Source organism: Sus scrofa, chromosome 3 (genome assembly GCF_054392235.1).
Source record: "Sus scrofa isolate SSC_HxYL_T2T_F1_AM1 chromosome 3, Sscrofa_HxYL_maternal_Yorkshire_Landrace_v2.0, whole genome shotgun sequence".
Taxonomy (NCBI): domain Eukaryota; kingdom Metazoa; phylum Chordata; class Mammalia; order Artiodactyla; family Suidae; genus Sus; species Sus scrofa.
In genome coordinates this window covers 16,100,495-16,118,960 of record NC_139385.1, presented here as the reverse complement: position 1 = coordinate 16,118,960, position 18,466 = coordinate 16,100,495, and the positions used below count along the sequence as shown (strand labels likewise).

The 18,466-nt window shown below is 45.1% G+C and overlaps 1 protein-coding gene and 1 long non-coding RNA gene across 3 annotated transcripts in view; both read right to left on the bottom strand.

Annotated features, from left to right (window-relative positions):
• Positions 1-18,466, bottom strand: part of LOC146404424 (uncharacterized) — a 79,174-nt gene that overhangs the window by 10,731 nt on the left and 49,977 nt on the right. The window lies entirely within an intron of this gene.
• LOC146404425 (uncharacterized) overlaps positions 1-18,466 on the bottom strand; it is a 182,852-nt gene that overhangs the window by 117,794 nt on the left and 46,592 nt on the right. The gene's annotated exons all lie outside the window — the stretch shown is intronic.

Here is an 18,466-nt window from a genome sequence, read left to right as displayed (position 1 = left end):
TGGGTTCATGTTCTGGCACTGCCCGCTTTGCTCTTGGGTAGCCTTGGGCAAATTGCGTTTCTACTCTCTGTCTCCATTTTTCACCTCAAAATCAGGGTTCATGATGGCACTTCCGTCCTAGGGTTCTTGTGAGGATTCAGTGAAGTAAAAATAAGTGGAGCCCAGAAATGATCACTGTTGGCTGTAACTGTGGAGGCCAGACTCAGCCTGCTTACCCAGATCCCCTCCGTGCAGAGGACGCGGCAGGGGTCGGGGGGGCGGCAGCTGGCAGAGGCAGGACCAGAGCTGAGCCCACACACCCTGTCTCCTGCCCTAGGCACACCCTCCCCCTCTCTGGTCCCTGGAAGAGTTCAAGGTTAATGGTGCAGTTCGACCAGTTATCTGGTCCACTGTATAGACAGAACTATGTGGAAGATGACATTTCTTCTGCCCTCAGATGGAAGATGTAGAGGCGAGGCGGTAGCCCACCTGCAGTCGTGAGCCCCCATCGATAAAGTGGGTGCTGCGGGTTGAAGCAGGGGAGGGATGCCTGAGGCTCCAGGGATCAGTCTGCTGGTTAGGTGTTGAGATCTGGTCCCTCAGGTTCAGCCCCAGAGCTGCTGGACACTGAGCCTTCCTTCCCTCCGCAGCAGAGGGAAGTCTGCGTGTGAATGGAGAGCATTTAAAGAAGGCTGATTCTTGAGGATGGCCTTTGTCCATAAGGCCACAAACAGGAAGTGCTGGAGAGGGTGTGGAGCAAAAGGAACCCTGGTACACTGTTGGTGGGATTGTAAACTGGTGCAACCACGGTGGAAAGCAGTATGGAGATTCCTCAGAAAACTAAACATAGAACTACCATTTGATCTAGCAATCCCGCTCCTGGGCATCTATCCAGAGAAAACCACAACTCGCAAAGACACATGTACTCCCAGTGTTCATTGCAGCACTATTTGCAACAGCCAAGACATGGAAACAACCTAAATGCCCATCGACAGAGGAGTGGATCCAGAAGATGGGGTACATCTACACAATGGAATATGACTCAGCTATTAAAAGGAACGAAATACTGGCACTTTTGGCAACATGGGTGGACCTAGAAACTATCATGCTAAGTGAAGTCAGCCATACAATGAGACACCAACATCAAATGCTCTCATTGACATGGGGAATCTGAAAAACGGACAGACTGAACTTTGCAGAACAGATGCTGACTCACAGACACTGAAAAACTTATGGTCTCTGGAGGAGACAGTTTGGGGGGTGGGGGGATGTCCTTGGGCTGTGGGATAGAAATCCTGTGAAACTGGATTGTTATGATCATTATACAACTACAGATGTGATAAATTCATTTGAATAATTTTAAAAAAGTTAAAAATAAAATAAAGAAGGCTGATTGACCCACTGGGGCTCTAGCTGGGAGGGTCGAGGCTGGATGCCAAGCTGTGGCCAGGGCTGAAAGCTTCGGTCACGTCCGGGTGTTTCTGGCAAAGGGCTGGACAACCACAAAACAGGGCGAAGGTGTCAAAAACCAACTGTTTCAGGGCTCTGGAGGTTGACCAAAGGCAAGTAAACAAAAAAAATTGAGCAGCATCTATTTGTGGAAAAACTGCTCAACCTTAAGAAGGAACACTGAGTATTTTGCCTGGAGCTGCTTCCCCGCCCTTCCCCATCCCCAGCATGTAGTGCCTCCGGCGGGGGTGGGGGTGGGGGGTCTTTGGGAACAAGTGGCTTCACTGTGGGGCTTGACCCGGAGGGCAGGGTTAAAACCCCACATTGAGGAACAGCATTGTCAGTAAAAATAGCAAACTTGGTAGGAAATGAAAGGGGAAAACCCACAGCTCTGTTGGCCTGAGTCTGCAGTCCCACTTGGGGGCGGTGGCAGACGAAACCAAAATTTACCCAGAAAATCCTGCAAAAGAGAGAATCAGACAGGGTCCACACACCCGGCTCGAATGTACCCACACGGGAGACCCGAGAAAGCGCAGCTCCGTGGTGGAAATTAAAAGCTGGAAGGAGAGGCTTGCAAACAAACTGAACTTTGAATAGGCTTCCCCGCCTGCCCCAGACCTACTGGCTCGAGGTGTCCAAGCTGAAATCTGACCAGGCATTGCCCGACTTCTGTGCTATACAGACCCTGGGGCAGTCTCTTCAGCAATTTTTATTTTACGAAAAATCAAAATATAAATTAACCTGAACAGAGACATCATGGGCTGCATGCCCCAGAGAAGATCGTTTCCAGATTGAATACATGCAACTTGCTAAAAACAGAAAAGTAACAGCTGCCTCCGGGGGGAAATATCAGAATCCACAGTTGCTACATTATCTGAAATGTTCAGTTTTCAACCAAAAATAGAAACCCTTCACAACCAGGTCAAAATAGGTATGGGAGGTCCCCCTGTGGCTCAGCGGGACCGAAACCCAGCTAGAATCCATGAGGATGTGGGTTCCATCCCTGGCCCTGCTCAGTGGGTTAAGGATCCAGTGTTGCTGGGAGCAGATGTGACTCAGATCCTGCATGGCTGTGGCTGTGGTGTAGGCCAGCAGCTACCGCTTGGATTCAACCCCTTCTCACCTGGGAACTTCCACGTGCTGAGCGTGAGGCCCTAAAAAGAACCCCTCCAAAAAAAAAAAAAAAAAAAAAAAAAAGTCTGACTCTAACAAAGCATATACAGAGCATTCATGCTGAAAACGGTAACATGCTATATATATGACACACTGGACACATAAATCAAAGGCGGCCTAAATAAATGGAAGGATCTATCGTGGTCATGATTGGAAGACGTAACAGATGTCCAGTGCTTTGCCAAACTGATTTAAATGTAAAATGCAATTCCTATCAAAATTCCAGCAAGGCTTTGTTTTTGGTAGACAACCTTATTCCATGTAATTTATAAACTAATGTATAACTTAAAATTCATGAGGAAAATCATAGGCCCTAGATATTTAAAATAATCTCAGATTAAAGAATGAATCGACATCACTCTCCCCACCGTCAAGCCTTCCTGGGTAGCTCGTAGTAACGCCGATGATAAAGTATCGGGGGAAGGACACGTTTCACAGATGAATGAAATAGCCTAGACGTAGACCCACACACGTGCGCCCGTCAGATGTCCGACAAAGGTGCAAAGGCCATTCAGTGAAGAAAGAAGAGTCCTTTCGATAAATAACGCTGAAGCAATGGGACAAAGAAGAAAAACTGAACCTTGACCTAAGGCCATACATGATGCAAAACCTAATTCGAAATGGCATATGTAACATGCAAAAGTATAAAACAAGGAAAAAACCAGAATCTAGGGTGCAGAGCTAGGCAAAAGCTCCCTGGACATGACACCACGGGGCATAAAAGGAGAAACCAGACCTCATCAAAATGTAAAACACTTCCTCTCTGGATGACACTGACGAGGAAGAAAAGATAGGCGAAAATATTTGCAAACTTGGAGAAAATATTTGCAAACCATGGATGATTTCACAACTCTTGAAACTCAGTAGTAAAAATAACAACAGAACCCCTCAATGATCCAATTAGAAAACGGGCAAAAGAAGAGGATTTACAGATTTCAAATGCGCACAGGGAAAGATGTTCACCAGCTTTAGCCGTTAGGAAAACCACAATGAGGAGTTCCCGTTATGGCACAGCAGAAACAAGTCCAACTAGGAACCATGAGGTTGCAGGTTCGATCCCTGGCCTCGCTCAGTGGGTTAAGGATCCAGCGTTGCCATGAGCTGTGGTGTAGGTCGTAGACACAGCTCAGATCCTGCATTGCTGTGGCTCTGGCGTAGGCCGGTGGCTGTGGCTCCGATTGGACCCCTAGCCTGGGAACCTCCATGTGCCGCAGGTGCGGCCCTAGAAAAAACCAAAAAAAAAAAAAAAAAAAAAAAATAGTGACATCAAATGCTAGTGAGAACACAAACTGAGTTACCCACACATTGCTGGGGAGGAATGCAAAATGGTACACCTACTCTGGAAAAGTGTGGAATTCCTGCCTGCCATCCTTTCAGCTGCACCCACGGCATACAGAGGTTCCCAGGCCAGGGGTCCTCTGTACATTTATCCCAGAGAAGTGAAAATATATGTTCACACCAAAACTTGTACATGAATGTTCATTGCAGCTTCGTTCATAATAACCTATTCAGTTAAAAATGAATGATTTTTAATTAAAAAAATTTTTTTTCTGGCCACACCTGTGGTGTGTGAAAGTTCCTGGGCCAGGGATTGAACCCATGCTACAGCAGTGACAAGGCTGGATCCTTAACCTGCCAATCCACCAGGGAACTCCTAACTTAAACAATTTTTATTTTCTTTTTATGGCCACACCTGAGGCATATGGAAGTTCCCGGGATAGGAATCAAATTGGAGCTATAGCTGCAGGTCTATGCCATAGCCACACCGGATCCGAGCTGCATCTATGACCTACAGTGCAGCTTGTGGCAACACTGGATACATAACCCACTGAGCGAGGCCAGGGATCAAACCTGCATCCTCACAGACACTATATTGGGTTCTTAACCCACTGAGCCACAGCAGGAACTCCTAAAATTTTTTTTAAATTGATGTATAGTTGATTTACAGTGCTTTCATTTCTGGTGTACAGCAAAGTGATTCAGTTTATGTATATATAATACATATACACTTTTCCATATTCTTTTTCACTATATTTTATTACGGGACATTGAATATAGTTCCCTGTGCTATATAGTAGGACTTTGTTATTTATCTGTTTTAAATATAGTAGTTTGTATCTGTTAATTCCAAACTCCTAATTTATCTCTCCCCTACCCACCTTTCCCCTTTGGTAACCATATACTTGTTTTCTATGTCTATGAGTTTATTTCTGTTTTGTAAATAAGTTCATTTATATCATATTTTAGATTCCACATATAAGTGATATTGTGTGGTATTTGTCTTTCTCTTTCTGACTTCACTTAGTATCATACTAAGTCATAATCTCTAGGTCCATCCATGATGCAGCAAATGGGTTTTTTTTTTTAATCTTTTTTGTGGCTGAGTACTATTCCATTTTGTGTGTATACCATATCTTTTTTTTTTTTTTTTTTTTTTTGGCCACACTCATGGCATATGGAAGTTCCCAGGCTAGAGGTTGAATCTGAGCTATAGCCTCCAACCTACATCACAGCCACAGCAATGTGGGATCTGAGCTGTGTCTGCGACCCACACCACAGCTCATGGCAATGCTGGATCCCTAACCTACTTAACAAGGCCAGGAATCGAACCCTCACCCCTCATGGATACTAGTCAGGTTCATTAACTACTGAGCCATGAGAGGAACTCATATATACCACATCCTCTTAATCCATTCATCGGTCAATGGACATTTAGGTTGCTTCCATGTCTTGGCTATTATAACTAGTGCTGCTGTGAACATAGGGAGTGCCTATCTTTTTGAATCATGGTTTTCTCCAGGTGTATGCCCGAAAGTGGGGTTGCTGCATCATTGAGCAACTCCCTTTTTAGTTTTTAAGGAATCTCTATACCATTTTCCATCCTGGCAGCATCCGTTTACACTCCCACCACCAATGTAGGTGGGCTCCAAAGGAATAAACTCTTGATACATACAAAACTGGAATGACTCTCAAAGGCACTGCGCTGAGTAAAAGCAGCCAGTCCTAAGTGGTCACAGAGAATCTCATTTCTCGTACATAACTTTCTTAAAATGACAGTTATAGAGACGGAGAACATTTCTTAATAGTTTTCAGGAGTTAGGGGTGTGGGATCTGGTACTATAGTTTTACAAGATGTTACCACTGGAGAAAACTAAAGGGTTTATTGCATCTCTTAACACTGTATGTGAATCCCCAACTACCTAAAAATAAAAATATCAATGCAAAACGACTGAGCAGAGAAATCCATGTTCCTTCCACAATGGAAGGAGAAACATTCCACAGATTAAGTTCACGCAAGTTACTAAATACAGTATCAACTCTTGGGGGGGGGGGATCAGAACCTACAGTTGCAATAATATATTATCTAAAACTGTCCCGTTTTCAACAACAAAAAAGTATGAGATGTGTATACAAACAAGATAGTATAATCCATCGCCAGGGAAAAAAACAGTCAACAGAAGCTGTCTCTAAGTGGATCCAGATGTTGGATTTAGCAGACAAAGTCTTCAAAGCAGCTATTAAAAATATGCTCAAAGAATTAAAGGACATCAGGATCAAAGAATTTAAGCAAAATGTAACCACAACTAAAAAGCAGGGAAGCACAACAAAAACAATGAAAGCTATAACAAAGAATTAAATGAAAATTCTAGCGCTGAAAAGCACAATAATTGTAATTCAATATTTACTGGATGATCTTAATAGATTTGAGGTGGTAGGAGAAAGAAATCAGTCACCTTGAATGTCGATCATAAAAATTACCCAATCCTGAAGAGTAGAGAGAAGAACAATGGAAGAAAAATGAACAGAGCCTCAGGAACTGTGGGCACCATCAAGCATACCAACCCAGGGAAACGGCAGTCACGGAAAAAGAGGAGCTAAACAAATGGGACAGAAGAAACATTTGAAGAAATGATGGCCCCAAACTTTCAAGTTTGATAAAGATCCAAAAATAGCAATGAATCCCAAGTTAAATAAATACAAAGAGATATTCTACCTAAATACACCATAGTCAAACTTGAAAGACAAAAAAAAAAAAAAAAAAAAAAAAATCTCAGAGTTCCCCTGTGGTGCAGCAGGTTAGGGCATCTGGTGTTGCCACTTCAGCAGCTTGGGTCACTGCTATGGTGCAGGTTTAATCCCTGGCCCGGGAATTTCTACGTGGTTGAGTGCAGCAAAAAAGATAACAAAAAAACAAAAAACCCTCAAAGCAGTAAGAAAAATGACTCAGGGAAACAATGCAATTTTTTTTTTTTTTTGTCCCTTTGCTTTTCTAGGGCTGCTCCCGCAGCATGTGGAGGTTCCCAGGCTAGGGGTCTAATTGGAGCTGTAGCCACTGGCCTATGCCGCAGCCACAGCAAGGCGGGATCCGAGCTGCGTCTGCAACCTACACCACAGGTCGTGGCAACGCCAGATCCTCAACCTACTGAGCAAGGCCAGGGATCGAACCCTCAACCTCATGGTTCCCAGTTGGAGTCGTTAACCACTGTACCACAACGGGAACTCCTAAACAATGCAATTAATGACTTCTCAGAAGCAGCCATGGAAGAAGGCAATGGAGTGGCATAGTCCAAGCGCTAAAAGAAAAACTGCCAATGTAATGAAATTCATTAATTAAAAAAAATTCTATATGCAGAAAGACTATCCTTCAAAAATGAAGTGGGAGGAGATTAAGATGGTGGCGTAGGAGAACCAAAGCTCAACCAACTACCGCTGGAAACCCAACAAAAGCACATCTACAGATGAAGCAATTCTCACTGAAGACAAACCCAAGACTGGCAGAAAGACTCATGCAACAAAGGCTGAGAAAGATCCACACAGAACTGGGAAGGAAGCAAAGAAAAGCGATCAGCTTGGGAGCTGCATCCTGGGAGTGGACACAGAAGAGGAGGGGGATGACATGGGCTTGGAAGTATCTCCTGGGGGGGCGAGAGGTTTGAAACAGATTGGGCATCCTAGGCTTCAGGTCTGACACTGGGAAAATGAGTCCCCTTAGCTGGCTTGCAAACTAACAGAACCGAGAGTGGGGCTGTGAGAAATCTATACTCTGCTGCTGCAGTGTATGCACACACTTGCTAATTCCCAAAACAAGGTAGAGGAAGCGGACTGAAATTGCATGGGACTCTAGCCAGTTTCCTTTGACTGCCCCAGGGTGCCCTAGCCTGAGCTGAGTGCCCACTCTGCCCCCACCTCTTGCTCCGTGGTGCAGCTCCGTACCAGGGCAGAGCCAGCTCAGACCCAACACAGCTTCTGAACAGTTGGGAGCAGCCATTCCTGGAGCTCAGGGAAGCAACAGAGAGGGAGTGACTGGTGCAGGACTGGCCCGGCCCATGCCCCAAGTCATGCTGAGCAACCACTCCAGCCCCTCTTTCTCCAACACTGCTCCACTTTGGGGCAAATGTGCCAATGCTGGGAGGGGGAGAGCATACTCCTAGAGGAAGCAGAGCCAGTGTGGACCTGACCCTGAGGACTTCTGCTCCAGCAACTTGGGAACTGACCCCACCCCCTCAAAAGGGAGGTGTTGGTAGCTGAGTAGAGGAGAAGCCCCAGCTCACATCAGGATCCAGCCCTACCCACCCCCCATCTCCTGCTCCACTTCCTTTCAAGGTGATAGATGCCAGAACACCCTGGGGGATATGGCGTGTGTTCATGCCAAATCTAGCTCTCCCACAAAAGCCACTGGACATAGGCACGTTGCATATGGGATGCTCTCACACAAGGACACAACTTTAAGACCAGGACAAGTGACTGTTTCACCAAGTAACTGTTTCACCCAATTTCACAGAGACATTTAATCAGGGAGACAGAAGAGTTCCCACTGTAGGTTAAGAATCTGACTGCAGTGACAGGTCACCGCAGAGGCATTGCTTCGATCCCTGGCCTGGAGCAGTGGGTTATGGGATCTGACAGTGCCACAGCTGTGATACATGTTGCAGCTGGGGCTCAGATTCAATCCCTAGTCCAGGAATTTCGATATGCCATGGGTGTGGCCATAAAGAAAACCCAAACCAAAAAGGAGACAGAGGAATTTTTTCTCAAGTGAAAGAACAAGAAAAAAAAACAACTAATGATTTTTGTGTGTGTGTCTTTTGTCTTTTTAGGGCCACACCTGTGGCATATGGAGGTTCCCAGGCTAGGGGTTGAATCAGAGCACTAGCTGCGGGCCACAGCCGCAGCCACATCCATGCAAGATCTGAGCTGCATCTGCAACCTACACTACAGGTCATGGCAACCCCAGATCTTTAACCCACTGAGCAAGGCCAGGGATCAAACCCGTGTCCTCATGGATGCTAGTTGGGTTCGTTAACCACTGAGCCATGAAGGGAATTCCCCCCAAACAACTAATGAAACAGAGATAATTTACCAGATAAAGAGCCCAAAACATGAGTAATAAGAATACCAATTGACTTCGGGAAAAGAATAGATGAACACAGTGATCATTTTAATAAGGAGCCAGAAAATATAAAAAGAACCAGTCAAATCTGAAGAATAAAATAACTAAAATGAAAAACACACTAGGAGGAATACTAGCAGACTAGGTGATACAGAAGAACGAAAACAGGAGTTCCCGTCGTGGCGCAGTAGTTAACAAATCCGACTAGGAGCCATGAGGTTGCAGGTTCGATCCCTGCCCTTGCTCAGTGGGTTAACGATCCAGCGTTGCTGTGAGCTGTGGTGTAGGTTGCAGACGCGGCTCAGATCCCGTGTTGCTGTGGCTCCGGCGTAGGCGATTTGACCCCTAGCCTGGGAACCTCCATATGCCGAAGGAGTGGCCCAAAGAAATAGCAAAAAGACAAAAAAAAAAAAAAAAAAAAGAAGAACGAAAACATGATCTGAAAGATAGAATTATGGAAATTACCCAATCAGAAAATGAAAGAATAACAAAATTTTAAAATGAGAATAGGAGTTCCCGTCCTGGTGCAGCAGCAACGAATCTGACTAGGAACCATGAGGTTGTGGGTTCAATCCCTGGCCTTGCTCAGTGGCTTAAGGATCTGGGGTTGCTGTGTGCTGTGGTGTAGGTCACAGACGCAACTTGGATCTACTGTGGCCGTGGCAGAGGCCAGCAGCTGTAGCTCTGATTAGACCCCTAGCCTGGGAACCTCCATGTACAGCCCTAAAAAGTCAAAAAAAAAAAAAAAAAAAAAAAGAGAGAGAGAGAACAGTTGAAGAGATCTTTGGGACAACATCAAGTACCAACATTTACATTATAGGGGTCTCAAACAAAGAAGAAGAGAGAAAGGGATCAAAATTTGATGAAACTATAGCTGAAAATATTCTCAAACCTGGAGAAGGAAACAGATATCCAGGTACAGGAAGTACAGAGTCCCAGAAAAGATGAATCCAAAGAGATCCCAACTAAGACATACCACAATAAAGATAGCCAAAGTTGAAGAGCTATCAGCTGATTTCTCTTCAGAAAGTTTGCAGGCCAGTAGGGTGTAGCATGATACATTTAAAGTGCTAAAAGGGAAGAACTTATACCCTAAGGTGCTCTATCCAGCAAGATAAGCATCTAGAGTTAAAGGACATGGAGCTCCCGTCATGGCTCAGCGGAAACCAATCTGGCTAGCATCCATGAGGACGCAGGTTTGATCCCCGGCCTCACCAGGATGGCTGACTGGATTAAAAAAACACATCCCATCTACATGTTACCCATAAAAGACTCACATCAGAGCTACAGACACAAGCCTTAAAATGAGGGGATGAAAAAAAAGATATTTCATGCAAATGGAAACAAGAAACATGGAACAGCAATACTCATATCGAACTCACAGAATAAGAGAAATATAAGTAAAATGAAGAAGCAGAGGAACCACTCCCAGTTAAAAAACCAAGAGAATTCCCCTGGAAGAACACACAATGAAACAGGCCTCTTCAGTCTAAGAGACACTGAGTTCAAAAAATAGACAATGAGAACACTGAAGGAACCAAGAAAGGCTACTGACAGGCAGAATACTGTAAAAAGGAAACTATAAAGAGGAACCAAGAAAAATTATCATTTGGTTAAGGATCCAGTGTTGTCACTGCTGTGGTGTAAGTTCGATCCCTGGACTAGGAACTTCTCTGCATGTTTCAGGCAAAGCCAAACAACAACAACAAAGAGAATTTCACACTTGTCAACATACATGTACCTAATATAGGAGCACCCAAATATATACAACAAATACTAACAGACATAAAAGGAAAAACTGAGGAGTTCCCGTGGTGGTGCAGCAGAAAGGAATCTGACTAGGACCCATGAGTACTCAGGTTTGATCCCTGGCCTTGCTCAGTGGGTTAAGGATCCAGCATTGCCCTGGGCTGTGGTGTAGCTTACAGATGTGGCTTGGATCCTGAGTTGCTGTGGCTGTGGTGTAGGCTGGCAGCTACAGCTCTGATTCGATCACTAGCCTGGGAACTTCCAGAAAAAAAATATATAGTTGGGAGTTCCTGCTCTGCCACAGTGGGTTAAAAATCCAACTGCGGTGGCTTGGAAGGTTCAGATTCAATCCTCAGCTCTGCACACTGGGTTAAAGGATCCAGCTTTGCCACAGCTGTGGTGTAGGTCGCAGCTGTGGCTCAGATTCTCCCTGGCCCAGGAATTTCCATGTGCCACAGGTGCAGCCATAAAATTTTTTTAAAATTGTTGGAAATTTCCATTACCACACTCTCAAAATTTTCCAACATTCCAAAAATTGTTGGAAATCTCCATACCACACTCTTGTTATTAGGATAACAAGACAGAAAATAAAGGAGATAGGAGTTCCCATTGTGGCTCAGCAGTTAACGAACAAGACTAGCATCCATAAGGACATGGGTTCAATCCCTGGCCTTCCTCAGTGGGTTAAAGATCCAGCACTGCTGTGAGCTGTGGTGTAGGTTGCAGATGCAGCTCCAATTAGCCACTAGCATGGGAACCTCCATATGCTGCAGGTGCAGCCCTAAGGAGACAAAAAAAAAAAAAAAAAAAAAAAAAAAAAGAAAATAAAGGAGATAGAAGAGTTCAAAAACGCTACCAAACAATTAATTGAACCTGATGTTTAGTTAACTCCACTAGATTATACTTTTTTCAGGGCCACACCTATGGCATATGGACGTTCTCAGGCTAGGGGTCAGTCTAAGCCACAGCCACAGATCTGAGCCATGTCTGTGACCTACCCTGGAGCTCACAGCAATGTCAGATCCTTAACCCACTGAATTGGGCCAGGGATTGAACCCACATCCCCATAGATACTAGCTGGGTTTGTTACCACCAAGCCACAATGGGAACTCCCAGATTATACATTCTTTTCAAGTGCACTTGGGGCACCATCAGGATGTTATACTAGAAGGCTGAAACTGAAGATGACACACACAGATGGAAAGGTATCCTGTGTTCAACAGACTGGAAGAATCAATACTGTTAAAATGACCACACTACCCAAGGCAATCTACAGCTTCAACGCAATTCCTATCAAAATAGCATTTTTCATAGAACTAGAACATATAATTCTAAAATGTGTATGGAAATACAAAAGACCCCCAAATAGCCAAAGAAATCTTGATAAAAGAAGAACAAAGCTGGAGTTATCATGCTCCCTTACTTCAGACTATACTACAAAGCCACAGTCATCAAAACAGAATGATACTGGCACAAAACCAGAAACAAAGATCAATGGAACAGAATAGAGATCCCAGAAATAAACCCACACACTTATAGTCAGCTGTTTACAACAAACAAGGCAAGAATAGACAATGGGGAAAAGACAGTCTCTTCAGTAAGTGGTGCCAGAAAGACTGGACAGCCATATGTCAATCAATGAAATTAGAACATTTATAGACGCCAAATGGATTAAAGACCTAAATGTAAGACTGGAAACCATAAAACTCCTAGAAGAAAACATAGGCACAACATACTTTGACATAAAGCATGGCAGTATTTTTTTGGATCTGCCTCCTAAGGCAAAGGAAACAAAAGCAAAAAAACCAAATGGACCCAATTAAACGTAAACGCTTTTGCCCAACAAAGGAAACAAAACAAAAAGACAACATCCTGGGGAGAAAATATTTGCAAATGATAGGGCTGATAAAGGGTTAATAGTAAAATATATAAACAGTTCATACAACTCAATATCAAGCCAATGACCTGACTTTTAAAAATGGGCAGAAGACCTGAAGAGACATTTTTCCAAAGACGACACACCAGATGGTCAACAGGCACATGAAAAGCTGCTCAACATCTCTAAACACCAGAGAAATGCAAATCAAACCCACACTGAGCGGTCCCCTCACACCTGTCAGAACAGCCATCATCAAAAAGACCACAAAAAACAAATGTTGGGAAAAGGAAAACGTCATACATGGTTGGTAAGCATGTATACTGGTACAGCCACTACTGAAAAGAATATAGAGGTTCTTCCAAAAACTAATAACCTCCATTATGATTCAGCAATTGCACTGGTGGCTATACATCTGAAGAAAACAAACACTAATTTGAAAAGATACAGGCACCACAATTTTTTTTTTTTTTTGGTCTTTTTAAGGCCACACCCACACATGGAGGTTCCCAGGCCAGGGGTCACATCAGAGCTACAGCTGCCGGCCTACGCCACAGCCACACCAGATCTGAGCTGTGTCCTTCGGCCTACACCACAGCTCCTGGCAACGCCGGATCCTTAACCCACAGAGCGAGGCCAGGGATCAAGCCCACAACCTCATGGTTCCTCGTGGGATTCGTTTCCGCTGTGTCACGATGGGAACTCCAAAGCACCACAATTTTCATAGCAGCATTATTTACAATCACCAAGAAATGGAACGAACATAAGTATCTCCTAACAGATGAATAAAGATAATGTGATATATACATGCAGTGGAATATTATTCAGTCATAAACAGAATGAAAAGTTGCCATTTACAACATCATGGATGGATCTGGAGGGCATTACTCCAAAGCAAAAAAGAAAAAGTTAACAATGAAAAAGAGAATGATGTCTATGGAATGACATGGAGAAAACTCCAGGATATAAATGAAAAAAAAAAATCAAGGTGTAGAATGATAGGTATTTGCTATTGTTTGATTATAAATGCTGAGACTGCTTCTGGAAAGACACCCCACCCCCCAAAACTGGTAAGAGAGTTGGCTCAAGGGGAGAGGAATTATGTGGGTTGGGGAACAGGGATGGGAGGGAGACTTTTTGCTGGAGGAACTTTTATACCTTTGGAATTTTACACCATGTGCAAAAAGGGAAATTAAAAAGTGGGTAAGATATGGAAACACCCTAAATGTCCACTGACAGATGAATGGATTAAGAAGATGTGGTATATCTACACAATGGAATACTGCTCAGCCATAAAAGAAGAACAAAATAATACCATTTGCAGCAACATGGATGGAACTGGAGACTTTCATACGAAGTGAAGTAAGTCAGAAAGAGAAAGACAAATACCATATGATATCACTTATATCTGGAATCTAATATACAGCACAAATAAACCTTTCCACAGAAAAGAAACTCATGGACTTGGAGAACAGACTTGTGGTTGCGAAGTGGGGGGGGGGGGAGTGGGATGGACTGGGAATCTGGGGTTAATAGATGCAAACTACAGCCTTTGGAATGAATAAGCCATGAGATCCTGCTGTATAGCACTGGGACCTCTATCTAGTCACTTGTGATGGAACATGAAGGAGGATAATATATGTGTATGTGTGACTGGGTCACTGCTGTACAGCAGAAAACTGACAGAACACTGTAAACCAACTGCAATGGAAAAAATAGAAATCACTTAAAAAAAAAAAAAAAAGAAAAGTGGAGGCAAGTGACTGTGCTGGGTAGGAAGCAAGCAAAGGCAGAAGATGGCTCCAGTGTGGTATGGTGTCGTCTTGGCTGAGCCAGTGTCCTTCCTCCAGAAGCAGTGCTGACAGCAGACGAGCTGCAGCCACGTGCAGGGAACTTGGGGTGGAGAGCAGGAGCTACGGGCGAGGCTCCGCCAGTGACTGCCTTCAAAGTAGGCACCTTGTCATAATAGGAGAAAAAGGGATTCCATGGCGTGTCTTCTCCATGTCATTCCTGTGGCAGCCGAAGTGAAGTCATGTCTTAAAATTTCCCCCAATTCTGCTTGGGCAGTTGTAACAGTTGCCTTTTTTTTTTTTTCCTTATTCTTGCCTGCCTGGGGCATGTGAAAGTCCTGGGGGGCAGGGTGCAGGCAGAAATCCAACCAGTGTCATGGCTGTAACCAGAGCCACAGCAGTGACAAGACTAGATCCTTAAGCTGCTAGGCCACCAGGGAACTCCAACACTTGCCATTTTTAGCCAAACAGTTGAAACGTGTGAAATTGACCATGCGAAATTAAAACTCTGTAAACTCAGTGTGAAAAAAATTTAAATACACTCCCAAAATGATGCCAAAAAAAATGCTTAAGAAAATTGCCTTTGGTCAAAAGCACCCATAGAGATACCTTCAACTACCCAGGACTAGAAAAAAAAAAAAAAATCAATTAAAAAATTTTGCTGGAGACCCCTGAAGCAGCAGCCAGCTTGAATTTAAGAGCCACTATGTGTGGTTCTCTGCGCTCAGGCCATCAGGAAATAGCAACCCAGGGAGCTATGAGCCCTAGGTAAGCAGTGCGGGGTGGGTTTACCTCCTTGTGGATGCTGCCAGGCATAGGTCTCAGTTCTTTTTCTGCCCCTCACTCTAACTCACATTTTTCTTAACAAGTTTGAAAGAAACCTGATGACGTCACTTCATCTGCTACCCTTCTGATCAGCATGTCCCCTGCCTGCTTTTAACACTGATGTTGTGTAATTCTAATTAAACATTATATGTTCATCTTGGATGTATATTTTGCGTGACAAACCATCCCAGACCTAGTGAGGCAATAACCATTTTAGAGCACTCATGAATTCTCTGGGTCCGAATTTGGACACGGCCCAGCAAGGACGAACCGGCTCTGTTCCACTACATTGGGGGTGATCTCCACGGCTGGGGGCTGGAATCATGTGCCCCGGCACTTGCAGGGTGATGATTGGAAGCCGGTGCTCGGCGGGGCTGAGATACAGCGCCACCGTGTGGCCGTTCTCACCTGGTTTCTGCTTCTGAGAACATCTACAGGTGCCATCCCAGACTCTCCCAACTGGCATGGCCCTTTATGAGCTAGGCTTGGTGTCGCTCACGCCATTCTCCACTGGCTGAAGCAGTCCCAGGCCTGTGCAGGTTCAGAGCGTCAATGCTCTCTCTGCCTGGGAGGAGCTCCAGAGAATGTGGGGACACCACACTTGCTTATTTTCTGTCTCCCTTCTATGAGGGCAAGGACTCTCTCAGTTATCTTCCACTGTATCCCTTGTAGGCACACAAAAAACTGTTATTTTCAGTGTCCATCGACAGAATTGCAAAAAGATGTGGTGTGCATACACACACACACACAGCCAACAGAGTATTACTCAGCCATTGAAAAATGAAATACTGCCATTTGCCGCAACATGGATGGACTGAGAGATTATCATACTAAACCAGAGAAAAATAAAACCATATAACTGGCAATGATATGTGCAATCTAAAAAATGATATAAATAAACTCATTTACAAAACAGAAACAGGCTTCAAAAAAACTGTGGTTACCCAAGGAGAAAGGTGGTGGGAGGGAGAGGTTGGGGGTCTGGGACTGGCATGAACACATGATTGTATACTGAATATCAGATGGTCAACAGGGACCTGCTGTGGAGCACAGGGAACTCCCCTCAATATTCCGTGATAACCTAAATGGGAAAAGAATCTGAAAAAGAAGAGATACCATACATGTATAAATGAATCACTTTGTTGTTCAGCAGAAATTATTGCAACATTGTAAATCAACTACACTTCAATAAAACTTTAAAAAAATGTTGCCGATGCATGCTGTATCACGCTCATGTGTACAGTGTCATTTTATTCCTAGTTTTTTTGTTTGTTTGTTTTTTAAGAAAGCTTCTCAAATGGCAAGAGCATCTTCTCAGGTGTCTGTGGGGATCGCCAGATGGCCCAGCCACCTCACGTTTTCTGAATTCACACACTGTCCTCAGAGCCCCCAGCCCTTCCATCCTTGCTACTTCCCAACACCGTGGTCCTGCCAGAACCTACAAGCTGTTGAAGATGCCCTCAGATGTGACAAGGAATGGGTGTGACTTACGAGTTCCCAGGACCAAGTGGCATTTGCAGGTGCAACAGTGTCAAGAAGAGGAGGGGCCCCTGGGTTTGCAAGGCAGGTGTGCCCACACCGGAGGGTGAGTTCCCTGGACCCCGAAAGGTAACAGATGGAGCTCAGAGACCTTCTGGGTTGAGAATTCCCCCTACTACGATGCCACCTCGATTCTCACTGAATCCTTATCCTTTTGGCCAAGATCCTGAACTTCTCCATACACCCTGGCACTTTGCTCTCAGCAGAACAAGAACTTGACATTGGGAGACCAGCCAGGCCTTGGGGGAGGACCACACAGTACTTCCCTTTGGGGATGCCTCTCAGCCACCGTATGCCATCTTGCTGGGATGACAAACCCAAGTCACCTGCTCTGCTCTAGCAACTGGACAACCCATGGTGGCCCCTCCACTGGACACATCCTCTCTCCTAAGCCAAGAGCCTGGCTTGTGCCCTACATGTAACTGATCAGTGTATCTGTCATGGGATCATGCACCTCAAGGGCAGAGACACGGGGCAGAAAAATGGCTAAAGCCACTCCGGCAGCAACTCTGAGGTAGGACAGCTGAGCAGTTTCTACTACTGATGCCCTCTCCCCAGCACAGGTGCCAGATTCCTGTCTGCTCCAAAGCCATGGCTCCATCTTCCCTTGAACCCTGTAGCATGTCCCACATTTTTTTTTTAGGGCCACACCCACGGCATATGGAAGTTCCCAGGCTTGAGGTCCAATCGGAGCTACAGCTGCCGATCTACACCACAGCCACAGCAAGGCAGGATCCGAGCCAAGTCTGTGACCTACACCACAACTCACAGCAATGCTGGATCCTTAAGCCAATGAGCAAGGCCAGGATCAAACCCGAATCCTTGTGTATACTAGTCAGGTTCATTACCGCTGAGCCATGACAGGAACTCCTCCCAGACTCTTCTCATGACCTTCCTATTGCTAGAGAGGTGAGCTGGGTTCAGTGACCCCACAGGGTAACAGAAAAGCTAAGCATGGGGGGTGGTGAGGAAGGTGCAGAAGTCACGGAGGGAAGGGAAAGCGAGAGGGACACGGGGACCCTTGTCATTCTTTTCCAGCACTGGAACATCCTGTATTTGTGGAAGCCTTTGTCTGATGAGGCTGAATAACCCCTGGGTGTAGACATGAAGAACAATCAGGGCCCTGATGGAGGTGTGTCCCCCACTCCCACATCCGCATGTTGAAGCCCTAACGTGACTGTATTTGGAGACAGAGCCTGTACCGGGTAGTAGTTAAGGTTAGATAAGGTCATAAGGGTGGGGCCCTGATATGACAGGATTAGTGACTTTATAAGAGACACCTCTCTCCACTTCCCCGCCACCCCCTCCAAGCACGCACAAAAATGAGGTCCTGTGATGACACAGCCAGAGGGAAGCCACCTACAAGCCACAAAGGGAGGCCTCACTAGCAATTGACCGTGCTGGCACCTTGACCTGGGACTTCTAGCTTCCTATGAGAACATCAGTGTCTACTGTTTCAGCCACTCACTCGGTCTAGAGTATTTTGTTAGGACATTCCTAGCTGAGGATAGGAGCACATGACCCAAGCTCCAGCAGTCAGGGGCAGCCATCCATGTCCCATCAACCAGAAGCATGTAACAAGGAGTGGGTGGATCTGGCAAATCCCTTTGGTGAAGAGGTGAGCTGAAACATCCAGCCCCAATGGCAGCTTCCAGGATCGGGGTGGGTGGTGCCAGCCCTATTGGCGATCTTGTG